We start from the raw sequence: 14,445 nt of genomic DNA, 5'->3' as shown, positions 1-14,445 counted from the left end.
CCTTGCTTTCAAATCCTCTTCGTTGCCTTCCCTCAATATATTTGTGGACGAGAGTGATCATTTATACGTCTGCAGGTTTGTGAATTGCAGTGCCCCTGAGCTCCATTTTTCAACTCGCTTTCTTGGGAGCTGGCCGCAAAAGTGCAGGATTGCTTCAGGACCTACTCTGGTCCCGGGCGGCAGGCTGAGCCTGTGGTTAATTCTTCTTCCTGATGGGAAAATACAGTGACCTGTGCCTGTCCCAACACCTAGAGCTAGTCTCTCATTGGTTCCCCCTCTTCCCGTTCATCCTCAGGACAAATTGCAACCTGTACGGAACAGGAGGTTAAAGGTGCTGATTCTCCAAGGAGGGAGATTGCTTGTAAAGCGGCTGGAATGGCGAACCCGCGCACAAGGGAGATGAGAAATGAGGTGCGTTTTAGAAACCTTTCCCGATCACACGGTGTACCATCTTCTGGGTTGCTCATGCATGTTTTCGATGTAGGAAGATGCCCTTGAACCTGGAGATTTGGGACCCATGGGATGGGTACCACGCAGTATTACTTTAAAGGGTCTGCGTTTGCTCACCCAACCTCACCAAACCTCTCAGCCCCAAGAGTGTCCACCCTTATGTCTCAATCAGCTGTGGGTCTAGATATGGTCAATCCAGGTGGCATCACAGCCCCTGAACGAATTTTGTAAGAATTTCTATCTCTTTCACTGTTTTTGTTTCACGGGTTTTTAAAAGTAATTGATTTTTATAATGGGGTTTAGCTGCTTTTCACTGCTGTGTTTATGCCGCTTTACACCCACTTGACTCACTTACAGAGAGATATCAATACATAGGTTTTAAGATTCTTACTAGTCAGATATATTCTTGGGCGGTGAATAGGGGGTGTTGAGTCCAATTCACTGAGCTAGGAGTAAGTCTTGTCTATTACATATTGGGTTTATGGAACGGTATCTGAGCTAATTTGAAACCCTTGTTTTATGCATCACCCCACCTCACCTTTCCCGTTAAGCAGCCATAGTGTGTTTTCTAAACGTGTGACTCTGTTCTGTTTTGTAATTCAGTTCAAGGGTAGCGGTGTTTACACTCCCTCTATAAGTGATATCTTATGATAAGTGTCTTTTTCTGTGTGACTTATTTCACTTAGAATCGTCGTACCTAAATCCACTCATCATGCTGCTGCTAGCCTTATGACGTTGATTTCATGGCTGAGTGATATTCCATTGTACATAAGGACCACAACTTCTTTATCCATTTTTCTCTTTCCTGGGATATTTAAGGTGTAACGAAGTGGAGGTTCCTGTCAACAGAGCAGCCCTAAACTTTGGGGTGCCTGTGTCTTGCTGATTTTTAGTTTTCCCAATTTATACGCCCATAAGTGGAAGTGCCCTATGCTCTCTAAGCTGAGTTTTTTAGATGTTTTAGGACACACCGTACACTTCTCCAGAGTGGCTGTTGTCAATTTACATCTCGCCCATCAGCGTAGCAAGGCTCCCGTTTCTCCATGGCCTGTCCTGCATTTCTGGTTTTGACACTTTATTCAGCATGGCCCTTTTGACCGTTGGGAAGCGAGACTTCTTTGTAGCGCTGATTTGCCTTTCGAGGTTGCTTGGTTGGCCAAAAAGGGCGTATGCGTTTTTTCCTGAATATATTCAGGAAAAAACGCATACGCCCTTTTTGGCCAACGGCATCATTGTCGAGGTTTTGCCGCTTTTCGTGTGCTTTAAAGGCGATTCGAATCTCCCTCCTGAAATCTGTTTCCTGCAATTCTCCCTTGCTTTCAAATCCTCTTCGTTGCCTTCCCTCAATATATTTGTGGACGAGAGTGTTCATTTATAAGTCTGCAGGTTTGTGAATTGCAGTGCCCCTGAGCTCCATTTTTCAACTCGCTTTCATGGGAGCTGGCCGCAAAAGCGCAGGATTGCTTCAGGCCCTATTCTGGTCCCGGGCGGCAGGCTGAGCCTGTGGTTAATTCTTCTTCCTGATGGGAAAATAGAGTGACCTGTGCCTGTCCCAACACCTAGAGCTAGTCTCTCATTGGTTCCCCCTCTTCCCGTTCATCCTCAGGAAAAATTGCAACCTGTACGGAACAGGAGGTTAAAGGTCCTGATTCTCCAAGGAGGGAGATTGCTAGTAAAGCGGCTGGAATGGCGAACCCGAGCACAAGGAGATGAGAAATGAGGTGCGTTTTGGAAACCTTTCCCGATCACACGGTGTACCATCTTCTGGGTTTCTCATGCATGTTTTCGATGTAGGAAGATGCCCTTGAACCTGGAGATTTGGGACCCATGGGATGGGTACCACATAATATTACTTTAAAGGGTCTGCGTTTCCTCACCCAACCTCACCAAACCTCTCAGCCCCAAGAGTGTCCACCCTTATATCTCAATCAGCTGTGGGTCTAGATATGGTCAATCCAGGTGGCATCACAGCCCCTGCACGAATTTTGTAAGACTTGTTCTCTCCTTCACTGTCTTTGTTTCACGGGTTTTTAAAAGTAATTGATTTTTATAATGGGGTTTAGCTGCTTTTCACTGCTGTGTTTATGCCGCTTTACACCCACTTGACTCACTTACAGAGAGATATCAATACATAGGTTTTAAGATTCTTACTAGTCAGATATATTCGTGGTCGGTGAATAGGTGGTGTTGAGTCCAATTCACTGAGCAGGCAGTAGGTCTTGTCTATTACATATTGGATTTATGGAACGGTATCTGAGCTAATTTTAAACCCTTGTTTTATGCATCACCCCACCTCACCTTTCCCGTTAAGCAGCCATAGTGTGTTTTCTAAACGTGTGACTCGGTTCTGTTTTGTAATTCAGTTCAAGGGTAGCGGTGTTTACATTCCCTCTATAAGTGATATCTTATGATAAGTGTCTTTTTCTGTGTGACTTATTTCACTTAGAATCGTCGTACCTAAATCCACTCATCATGCTGCTGCTAGCCTTATGACGTTGATTTCATGGCTGAGTGATATTCCATTGTACATAAGGACCACAACTTCTTTATCCATTTTTCTCTTTCCTGGGATATTTAAGGTGTAACGAAATGGAGGTTTTTGTCAACAGAGCAGCCCTAAACTTTGGGTTGCCTGTGTCTTGCTGATTTTTAGTTTTCCCAATTTATAAGCTCATGAGTGGAAGTGCCCTATGCTCTCTAAGCTGAGTTTTTTAGATGTTTCAGGACACACCGTACACTTCTCCAGATTGGCTGTTGGCAATTTATATCCACCCCATCAGCCCAGCCAGGCTCCCGTTTTTCCGTGGCCTGTCCTGCATTTCTGGTTTTGACACTTTATTCAGCATGGGCCTTTTGACTGATGGGAAGCGAGACTTCTTTGTAGCGCTGATTTGCCTTTCCAGGTTGCTTGCTTGGCCAAAAAGGGCGTATGCATTTTTTCCTGAATATATTCAGGAAAAAACGCATACGCCCTTTTTGGCCAAGGGCATCATTGTCGAGGTTTTGCCGCTTTTCCTGTGCTTTAAAGGCGATTCGAATCTCCCTCCTGAAATCTCTTTCCTGCAATTCTGCCTTGCTTTGAAATCCTCTTCGTTGCCTTCCCTCAATATATTTGTGGACGATAGTGAGCATTTATCATTCTACAGGTTTGTGAATTGCAGTGCCCCTGAGCTCCATTTTTCCACTCGCTTTCTTGGGAGCTGGCCGCAAAAGGGCAGGATTGCTTCAGGCCCTATTCTGGTCCCGGGCGGCAGGCTGAGCCTGTGGTTAATTCTTCTTCCTTATGGGAAAATAGAGTGACCTGTGCCTGTCCCAACACCTAGAGCTAGTCTCTCATTGGTTCCCCCTCTTCCCGTTCATCCTCAGGACAAATTGCAACCTGTACGGAACAGGAGGTTAAAGGTGCTGATTCTCCAAGGAGGGAGATTGCTAGTAAAGCGGCTGGAATGGCGAACCCGAGCACAAGGAGATGAGAAATGAGGTGCGTTTTGGAAACCTTTCCCGATCACACGGTGTACCATCTTCTGGGTTTCTCATGCATGTTTTCGATGTAGGAAGATGCCCTTGAACCTGGAGATTTGGGACCCATGGGATGGGTACCACGCAGTATTACTTTAAAGGGTCTGCGTTTCCTCACCCAACCTCACCAAATCTCTCAGCACCAAGAATGTCCACCCTTATGTCTCAATCAGCTGTGGGTCTAGATATGGTCAATCCAGGTGGCATCACAGCCCCTGCACGAATTTTGTAAGACTTGTTCTCTCCTTCACTGTCTTTGTTTCACGGTTTTTTAAAAGTAATTGATTTTTATAATGGGGTTTAGCTGCTTTTCACTGCTGTGTTTATGCCGCTTTACACCCACTTGACTCACTTACAGAGAGATATCAATACATAGGTTTTAAGATTCTTACTAGTCAGATATATTCTTGGGCGGTGAATAGGGGGTGTTGAGTCCAATTCACTGAGCAGGCAGTAGGTCTTGTCTATTACATATTGGATTTATGGAACGGTATCTGAGCTAATATTAAACCCTTGTTTTATGCATCACCCCACCTCACCTTTCCCGTTAAGCAGCCATAGTGTGTTTTCTAAACGTGTGACTCTGTTCTATTTTGTAATTCAGTTCAAGGGTAGCGGTTTTTACACTCCCTCTATAAGTGATATCTTATGATAAGTGTCTTTTTCTGTGTGACTTATTTCACTTAGAATCGTCGTACCTAAATCCACTCATCATGCTGCTGCTAGCCTTATGACGTTGATTTCATGGCTGAGTGATATTCCATTGTACATAAGGACCACAACTTCTTTATCCATTTTTCTCTTTCCTGGGATATTTAAGGTGTAACGTAGTGGAGGTTCTTGTCAACAGAGCAGCCCTAAACTTTGGGGTGCCTGTGTCTTGCTGATTTTTAGTTTTCCCAATTTATACGCCCATAAGTGGAAGTGCCCTATGCTCTCTAAGCTGAGTTTTTTAGATGTTTCAGGACACACCGTACACTTCTCCAGAGTGGCTGTTGTCAATTTACATCTCGCCCATCAGCGTAGCAAGGCTCCCGTTTCTCCATGGCCTGTCCTGCATTTCTGGTTATGACACTTTATTCAGCATGGCCCTTTTGACCGATGGGGAGCGAGACTTCTTTGTAGCGCTGATTTGCCTTTCCAGGTTGCTTGGTTGGCCAAAAAGGGCGTATGCATTTTTTCCTGAATATATTCAGGAAAAAACGCATACGCCCTTTTTGGCCAAGGGCATCATTGTCGAGGTTTTGCCGCTTTTCCTGTGCTTTAAAGGCGATTCGAATCTCCCTCCTGAAATCTGTTTCCTGCAATTCTGCCTTGCTTTCAAATCCTCTTCGTTGCCTTCCCTCAATATATTTGTGGACGAGAGTGATCATTTATAAGTCTGCAGGTTTGTGAATTGCAGTGCCCCTGAGCTCCATTTTTCAACTCGCTTTCTTGGGAGCTGGCCGCAAAAACGCAGGATTGCTTCAGGACCTACTCTGGTCCCGGGCGGCAGGCTGAGCCTGTGGTTAATTCTTCTTCCTGATGGGAAAATAGAGTGACCTGTGCCTGTCCCAACACCTAGAGCTAGTCTCTCATTGGTTCCCCCTCATCCCGTTCATCCTCAGGACAAATTGCAACCTGTACGGAACAGGAGGTTAAAGGTGCTGATTCTCCAAGGAGGGAGATTGCTTGTAAAGCGGCTGGAATGGCGAACCCGCGCACAAGGAGATGAGAAATGAGGTGCGTTTTAGAAACCTTTCCCGATCACACGGTGTACCATCTTCTGGGTTGCTCATGCATGTTTTCGATGTAGGAAGATGCCCTTGAACCTGGAGATTTGGGACCCATGGGATGGGTACCACGCAGTATTACTTTAAAGGGTCTGCGTTTGCTCACCCAACCTCACCAAACCTCTCAGCCCCAAGAGTGTCCACCCTTATGTCTCAATCAGCTGTGGGTCTAGATATGGTCAATCCAGGTGGCATCACAGCCCCTGAACGAATTTTGTAAGAATTTCTATCTCTTTCACTGTCTTTGTTTCACGGGTTTTTAAAAGTAATTGATTTTTATAATGGGGTTTAGCTGCTTTTCACTTCTGTGTTTATGCCGCTTTACACCCACTTGACTCACTTACAGAGAGATATCAATACATAGGTTTTAAGATTCTTACTAGTCAGATATATTCTTGGGCGGTGAATAGGGGGTGTTGAGTCCAATTCACTGAGCTAGGAGTAAGTCTTGTCTATTACATATTGGGTTTATGGAACGGTATCTGAGCTAATTTGAAACCCTTGTTTTATGCATCACCCCACCTCACCTTTCCCGTTAAGCAGCCATAGTGTGTTTTCTAAACGTGTGACTCTGTTCTGTTTTGTATTTCAGTTCAAGGGTAGCGGTGTTTACACTCTCTCTATAAGTGATATCTTATGATAAGTGTCTTTTTCTGTGTGACTTATTTCACTTAGAATCGTCGTACCTAAATCCACTCATCATGCTGCTGCTAGCCTTATGACGTTGATTTCATGGCTGAGTGATATTCCATTGTACATAAGGACCACAACTTCTTTATCCATTTTTCTCTTTCCTGGGATATTTAAGGTGTAACGAAGTGGAGGTTCTTGTCAACAGAGCAGCCCTAAACTTTGGGGTGCCTGTGTCTTGCTGATTTTTAGTTTTCCCAATTTATACGCCCATAAGTGGAAGTGCCCTATGCTCTCTAAGCTGAGTTTTTTAGATGTTTCAGGACACACCGTACACTTCTCCAGAGTGGCTGTTGTCAATTTACATCTCGCCCATCAGCGTAGCAAGGCTCCCGTTTCTCCATGGCCTGTCCTGCATTTCTGGTTTTGACACTTTATTCAGCATGGCCCTTTTGACCGATGGGAAGCGAGACTTCTTTGTAGCGCTGATTTGCCTTTCCAGGTTGCTTGGTTGGCCAAAAAGGGCGTATGCGTTTTTTCCTGAATATATTCAGGAAAAAACGCATACGCCCTTTTTGGCCAAGGGCATCATTGTCGAGGTTTTGCCGCTTTTCCTGTGCTTTAAAGGCGATTCGAATCTCCCTCCTGAAATCTCTTTCCTGCAATTCTGCCTTGCTTTCAAATCCTCTTCGTTGCCTTCCCTCAATATATTTGTGGACGAGAGTGATCATTTATACGTCTGCAGGTTTGTGAATTGCAGTGCCCCTGAGCTCCATTTTTCAACTCGCTTTCTTGGGAGCTGGCCGCAAAAGCGCAGGATTGCTTCAGGACCTACTCTGGTCCCGGGCGGCAGGCTGAGCCTTTGGTTAATTCTTCTTCCTCATGGGAAAATACAGTGACCTGTGCCTGTCCCAAAACCTAGAGCTAGTCTCTCATTGGTTCCCCCTCTTCCCGTTCATCCTCAGGACAAATTGCAACCTGTACGGAACAGGAGGTTAAAGGTGCTGATTCTCCAAGGAGGGAGATTGCTTGTAAAGCGGCTGGAACGGCGAACCCGCGCACAAGGAGATGAGAAATGAGGTGCGTTTTAGAAACCTTTCCCGATCACACGGTGTACCATCTTCTGGGTTTCTCATGCATGTTTTCGATGTAGGAAGATGGCATTGAACCTGCAGATTTGGGACCCATGGGATGGGTACCACGCAGTATTACTTTAAAGGGTCTGCGTTTGCTCACCCAACCTCACCAAACCTCTCAGCCCCAAGAGTGTCCACCCTTATGTCTCAATCAGCTGTGGGTCTAGATATGGTCAATCCAGGTGGCATCACAGCCCCTGAACGAATTTTGTAAGAATTTCTATCTCTTTCACTGTCTTTGTTTCACGGGTTTTTAAAAGTAATTGATTTTTATAATGGGGTTTAGCTGCTTTTCACTGCTGTGTTTATGCCGCTTTACACCCACTTGACTCACTTACAGAGAGATATCAATACATAGGTTTTAAGATTCTTACTAGTCAGATATATTCTTGGGCGGTGAATAGGCGGTGTTTAGTCCAATTCACTGAGCTAGGAGTAAGTCTTGTCTATTACCTATTGGGTTTATGGAACGGTATCTGAGCTAATTTGAAACCCTTGTTTTATGCATCACCCCACCTCACCTTTCCCGTTAAGCAGCCATAGTGTGTTTTCTAAACATGTGACTCTGTTCTGTTTTGTAATTCAGTTCAAGGGTAGCGGTGTTTACACTCCCTCTATAAGTGATATCTTATGATAAGTGTCTTTTTCTGTGTGACTTATTTCACTTAGAATCGTCGTACCTAAATCCACTCATCATGCTGCTGCTAGCCTTATGACGTTGATTTCATGGCTGAGTGATATTCCATTGTACATAAGGACCACAACTTCTTTATCCATTTTTCTCTTTCCTGGGATATTTAAGGTGTAACGAAGTGGAGGTTCTTGTCAACAGAGCAGCCCTAAACTTTGGGGTGCCTGTGTCTTGCTGATTTTTAGTTTTCCCAATTTATACGCCCATAAGTGGAAGTGCCCTATGCTCTCTAAGCTGAGTTTTTTAGATGTTTCAGGACACACCGTACACTTCTCCAGAGTGGCTGTTGTCAATTTACATCTCGCCCATCAGCGTAGCAAGGCTCCCGTTTCTCCATGGCCTGTCCTGCATTTCTGGTTTTGACACTTTATTCAGCATGGCCCTTTTGACCGATGGGAAGCGAGACTTCTTTGTAGCGCTGATTTGCCTTTCCAGGTTGCTTGGTTGGCCAAAAAGGGCGTATGCGTTTTTTCCTGAATATATTCAGGAAAAAACGCATACGCCCTTTTTGGCCAAGGGCATCATTGTCGAGGTTTTGCCGCTTTTCCTGTGCTTTAAAGGCGATTCGAATCTCCCTCCTGAAATCTGTTTCCTGCAATTCTGCCTTGCTTTCAAATCCTCTTCGTTGCCTTCCCTCAATATATTTGTGGACGAGAGTGATCATTTATACGTCTGCAGGTTTGTGAATTGCAGTGCCCCTGAGCTCCATTTTTCAACTCGCTTTCTTGGGAGCTGGCCGCAAAAGCGCAGGATTGCTTCAGGACCTACTCTGGTCCCGGGCGGCAGGCTGAGCCTTTGGTTAATTCTTCTTCCTCATGGGAAAATACAGTGACCTGTGCCTGTCCCAAAACCTAGAGCTAGTCTCTCATTGGTTCCCCCTCTTCCCGTTCATCCTCAGGACAAATTGCAACCTGTACGGAACAGGAGGTTAAAGGTGCTGATTCTCCAAGGAGGGAGATTGCTTGTAAAGCGGCTGGAACGGCGAACCCGCGCACAAGGAGATGAGAAATGAGGTGCGTTTTAGAAACCTTTCCCGATCACACGGTGTACCATCTTCTGGGTTTCTCATGCATGTTTTCGATGTAGGAAGATGGCATTGAACCTGCAGATTTGGGACCCATGGGATGGGTACCACGCAGTATTACTTTAAAGGGTCTGCGTTTGCTCACCCAACCTCACCAAACCTCTCAGCCCCAAGAGTGTCCACCCTTATGTCTCAATCAGCTGTGGGTCTAGATATGGTCAATCCAGGTGGCATCACAGCCCCTGAACGAATTTTGTAAGAATTTCTATCTCTTTCACTGTCTTTGTTTCACGGGTTTTTAAAAGTAATTGATTTTTATAATGGGGTTTAGCTGCTTTTCACTGCTGTGTTTATGCCGCTTTACACCCACTTGACTCACTTACAGAGAGATATCAATACATAGGTTTTAAGATTCTTACTAGTCAGATATATTCTTGGGCGGTGAATAGGGGGTGTTTAGTCCAATTCACTGAGCTAGGAGTAAGTCTTGTCTATTACCTATTGGGTTTATGGAACGGTATCTGAGCTAATTTGAAACCCTTGTTTTATGCATCACCCCACCTCACCTTTCCCGTTAAGCAGCCATAGTGTGTTTTCTAAACATGTGACTCTGTTGTGTTTTGTAATTCAGTTCAAGGGTAGCGGTGTTTACACTCCCTCTATAAGTGATATCTTATGATAAGTGTCTTTTTCTGTGTGACTTATTTCACTTAGAATCGTCGTACCTAAATCCACTCATCATGCTGCTGCTAGCCTTATGACGTTGATTTCATGGCTGAGTGATATTCCATTGTACATAAGGACCACAACTTCTTTATCCATTTTTCTCTTTCCTGGGATATTTAAGGTGTAACGAAGTGGAGGTTCTTGTCAACAGAGCAGCCCTAAACTTTGGGGTGCCTGTGTCTTGCTGATTTTTAGTTTTCCCAATTTATACGCCCATAAGTGGAAGTGCCCTATGCTCTCTAAGTTGAGTTTTTTAGATGTTTCAGGACACACGGTACACTTCTCCAGAGTGGCTGTTGTCAATTTACATCCTGTCTATCAGCGTAGCAAGGCTCCCGTTTCTCCATGGCCTGTCCTGCATTTCTGGTTTTGACACTTTATTCAGCATGGCCCTTTTGACCGATGGGAAGCGAGACTTCTTTGTAGCGCTGATTTGCCTTTCCAGGTTGCTTGGTTGGCCAAAAAGGGCGTATGCGTTTTTTCCTGAATATATTCAGGAAAAAACGCATACGCCCTTTTTGGCCAAGGGCATCATTGTCGAGGTTTTGCCGCTTTTCCTGTGCTTTAAAGGCGATTCGAATCTTCCTCCTGAAATCTGTTTCCTGCAATTCTGCCTTGCTTTCAAATCCTCTTCGTTGCCTTCCCTCAATATATTTGTGGACGAGAGTGATCATTTATACGTCTGCAGGTTTGTGAATTGCAGTGCCCCTGAGCTCCATTTTTCAACTCGCTTTCTTGGGAGCTGGCCGCAAAAGCGCAGGATTGCTTCAGGACCTACTCTGGTCCCGGGCGGCAGGCTGAGCCTGTGGTTAATTCTTCTTCCTGATGGGAAAATACAGTGACCTGTGCCTGTCCCAACACCTAGATCTAGTCTCTCATTGGTTCCCCCTCTTCCCGTTCATCCTCAGGACAAATTGCAACCTGTACGGAACAGGAGGTTAAAGGTGCTGATTCTCCAAGGAGGGAGATTGCTTGTAAAGCGGCTGGAATGGCGAACCCGCGCACAAGGGAGATGAGAAATGAGGTGCGTTTTAGAAACCTTTCCCGATCACACGGTGTACCATCTTCTGGGTTTCTCATGCATGTTTTCGATGTAGGAAGATGCCCTTGAACCTGGAGATTTGGGACCCATGGGATGGGTACCACTCAGTATTACTTTAAAGGGTCTGCGTTTGCTCACCCAACCTCACCAAACCTCTCAGCCCCAAGAGTGTCCACCCTTATGTCTCAATCAGCTGTGGGTCTAGATATGGTCAATCCAGGTGGCATCACAGCCCCTGAACGAATTTTGTAAGAATTTCTATCTCTTTCACTGTCTTTGTTTCACGGGTTTTTAAAAGTAATTGATTTTTATAATGGGGTTTAGCTGCTTTTCACTGCTGTGTTTATGCCGCTTTACACCCACTTGACTCACTTACAGAGAGATATCAATACATAGGTTTTAAGATTCTTACTAGTCAGATATATTCTTGGGCGGTGAATAGGGGGTGTTTAGTCCAATTCACTGAGCTAGGAGTAAGTCTTGTCTATTACCTATTGGGTTTATGGAACGGTATCTGAGCTAATTTGAAACCCTTGTTTTATGCATCACCCCACCTCACCTTTCCCGTTAAGCAGCCATAGTGTGTTTTCTAAACATGTGACTCTGTTGTGTTTTGTAATTCAGTTCAAGGGTAGCGGTGTTTACACTCCCTCTATAAGTGATATCTTATGATAAGTGTCTTTTTCTGTGTGACTTATTTCACTTAGAATCGTCGTACCTAAATCCACTCATCATGCTGCTGCTAGCCTTATGACGTTGATTTCATGGCTGAGTGATATTCCATTGTACATAAGGACCACAACTTCTTTATCCATTTTTCTCTTTCCTGGGATATTTAAGGTGTAACGAAGTGGAGGTTCTTGTCAACAGAGCAGCCCTAAACTTTGGGGTGCCTGTGTCTTGCTGATTTTTAGTTTTCCCAATTTATACGCCCATAAGTGGAAGTGCCCTATGCTCTCTAAGCTGAGTTTTTTAGATGTTTCAGGACACACCGTACACTTCTCCAGAGTGGCTGTTGTCAATTTACATCTCGCCCATCAGCGTAGCAAGGCTCCCGTTTCTCCATGGCCTGTCCTGCATTTCTGGTTTTGACACTTTATTCAGCATGGCCCTTTTGACCGATGGGAAGCGAGACTTCTTTGTAGCGCTGATTTGCCTTTCCAGGTTGCTTGGTTGGCCAAAAAGGGCGTATGCGTTTTTTCCTGAATATATTCAGGAAAAAACGCATACGCCCTTTTTGGCCAAGGGCATCATAGTCGAGGTTTTGCCGCTTTTCCTGTGCTTTAAAGGCGATTCGAATCTCCCTCCTGAAATCTGTTTCCTGCAATTCTGCCTTGCTTTCAAATCCTCTTCGTTGCCTTCCCTCAATATATTTGTGGACGAGAGTGATCATTTATACGTCTGCAGGTTTGTGAATTGCAGTGCCCCTGAGCTCCATTTTTCAACTCGCTTTCTTGGGAGCTGGCCGCAAAAGCGCAGGATTGCTTCAGGACCTACTCTGGTCCCGGGCGGCAGGCTGAGCCTGTGGTTAATTCTTCTTCCTGATGGGAAAATACAGTGACCTGTGCCTGTCCCAACACCTAGATCTAGTCTCTCATTGGTTCCCCCTCTTCCCGTTCATCCTCAGGACAAATTGCAACCTGTACGGAACAGGAGGTTAAAGGTGCTGATTCTCCAAGGAGGGAGATTGCTTGTAAAGCGGCTGGAATGGCGAACCCGCGCACAAGGGAGATGAGAAATGAGGTGCGTTTTAGAAACCTTTCCCGATCACACGGTGTACCATCTTCTGGGTTTCTCATGCATGTTTTCGATGTAGGAAGATGCCCTTGAACCTGGAGATTTGGGACCCATGGGATGGGTACCACGCAGTATTACTTTAAAGGGTCTGCGTTTGCTCACCCAACCTCACCAAACCTCTCAGCCCCAAGAGTGTCCACCCTTATGTCTCAATCAGCTGTGGGTCTAGATATGGTCAATCCAGGTGGCATCACAGCCCCTGAACGAATTTTGTAAGAATTTCTATCTCTTTCACTGTCTTTGTTTCACGGGTTTTTAAAAGTAATTGATTTTTATAATGGGGTTTAGCTGCTTTTCACTGCTGTGTTTATGCCGCTTTACACCCACTTGACTCACTTACAGAGAGATATCAATACATAGGTTTTAAGATTCTTACTAGTCAGATATATTCTTGGGCGGTGAATAGGGGGTGTTGAGTCCAATTCACTGAGCTAGGAGTAAGTCTTGTCTATTACATATTGGGTTTATGGAACGGTATCTGAGCTAATTTGAAACCCTTGTTTTATGCATCACCCCACCTCACCTTTCCCGTTAAGCAGCCATAGTGTGTTTTCTAAACGTGTGACTCTGTTCTGTTTTGTAATTCAGTTCAAGGGTAGCGGTGTTTACACTCCCTCTATAAGTGATATCTTATGATAAGTGTCTTTTTCTGTGTGACTTATTTCACTTAGAATCGTCGTACCTAAATCCACTCATCATGCTGCTGCTAGCCTTATGACGTTGATTTCATGGCTGAGTGATATTCCATTGTACATAAGGACCACAACTTCTTTATCCATTTTTCTCTTTCCTGGGATATTTAAGGTGTAACGAAGTGGAGGTTCTTGTCAACAGAGCAGCCCTAAACTTTGGGGTGCCTGTGTCTTGCTGATTTTTAGTTTTCCCAATTTATACGCCCATAAGTGGAAGTGCCCTATGCTCTCTAAGCTGAGTTTTTTAGATGTTTCAGGACACCCCGTACACTTCTCCAGAGTGGCTGTTGTCAATTTACATCTCGCCCATCAGCGTAGCAAGGCTCCCGTTTCTCCATGGCCTGTCCTGCATTTCTGGTTTTGACACTTTATTCAGCATGGCCCTTTTGACCGATGGGAAGCGAGACTTCTTTGTAGCGCTGATTTGCCTTTCCAGGTTGCTTGGTTGGCCAAAAAGGGCGTATGCGTTTTTTCCTGAATATATTCAGGAAAAAACGCATACGCCCTTTTTGGCCAAGGGCATCATAGTCGAGGTTTTGCCGCTTTTCCTGTGCTTTAAAGGCGATTCGAATCTCCCTCCTGAAATCTGTTTCCTGCAATTCTGCCTTGCTTTCAAATCCTCTTCGTTGCCTTCCCTCAATATATTTGTGGACGAGAGTGATCATTTATACGTCTGCAGGTTTGTGAATTGCAGTGCCCCTGAGCTCCATTTTTCAACTCGCTTTCTTGGGAGCTGGCCGCAAAAGCGCAGGATTGCTTCAGGACCTACTCTGGTCCCGGGCGGCAGGCTGAGCCTGTGGTTAATTCTTCTTCCTGATGGGAAAATACAGTGACCTGTGCCTGTCCCAACACCTAGATCTAGTCTCTCATTGGTTCCCCCTCTTCCCGTTCATCCTCAGGACAAATGGCAACCTGTACGGAACAGGAGGTTAAAGGTGCTGATTCTCCAAGGAGGGAGATTGCTTG

The sequence above is a fragment of the Balaenoptera physalus genome, assembly GCF_965194825.1.
Source record: "Balaenoptera physalus genome assembly, chromosome: 8".
Lineage (NCBI taxonomy): Eukaryota > Metazoa > Chordata > Mammalia > Artiodactyla > Balaenopteridae > Balaenoptera > Balaenoptera physalus.
Note: the sequence above shows the minus strand (reverse complement) of the source record.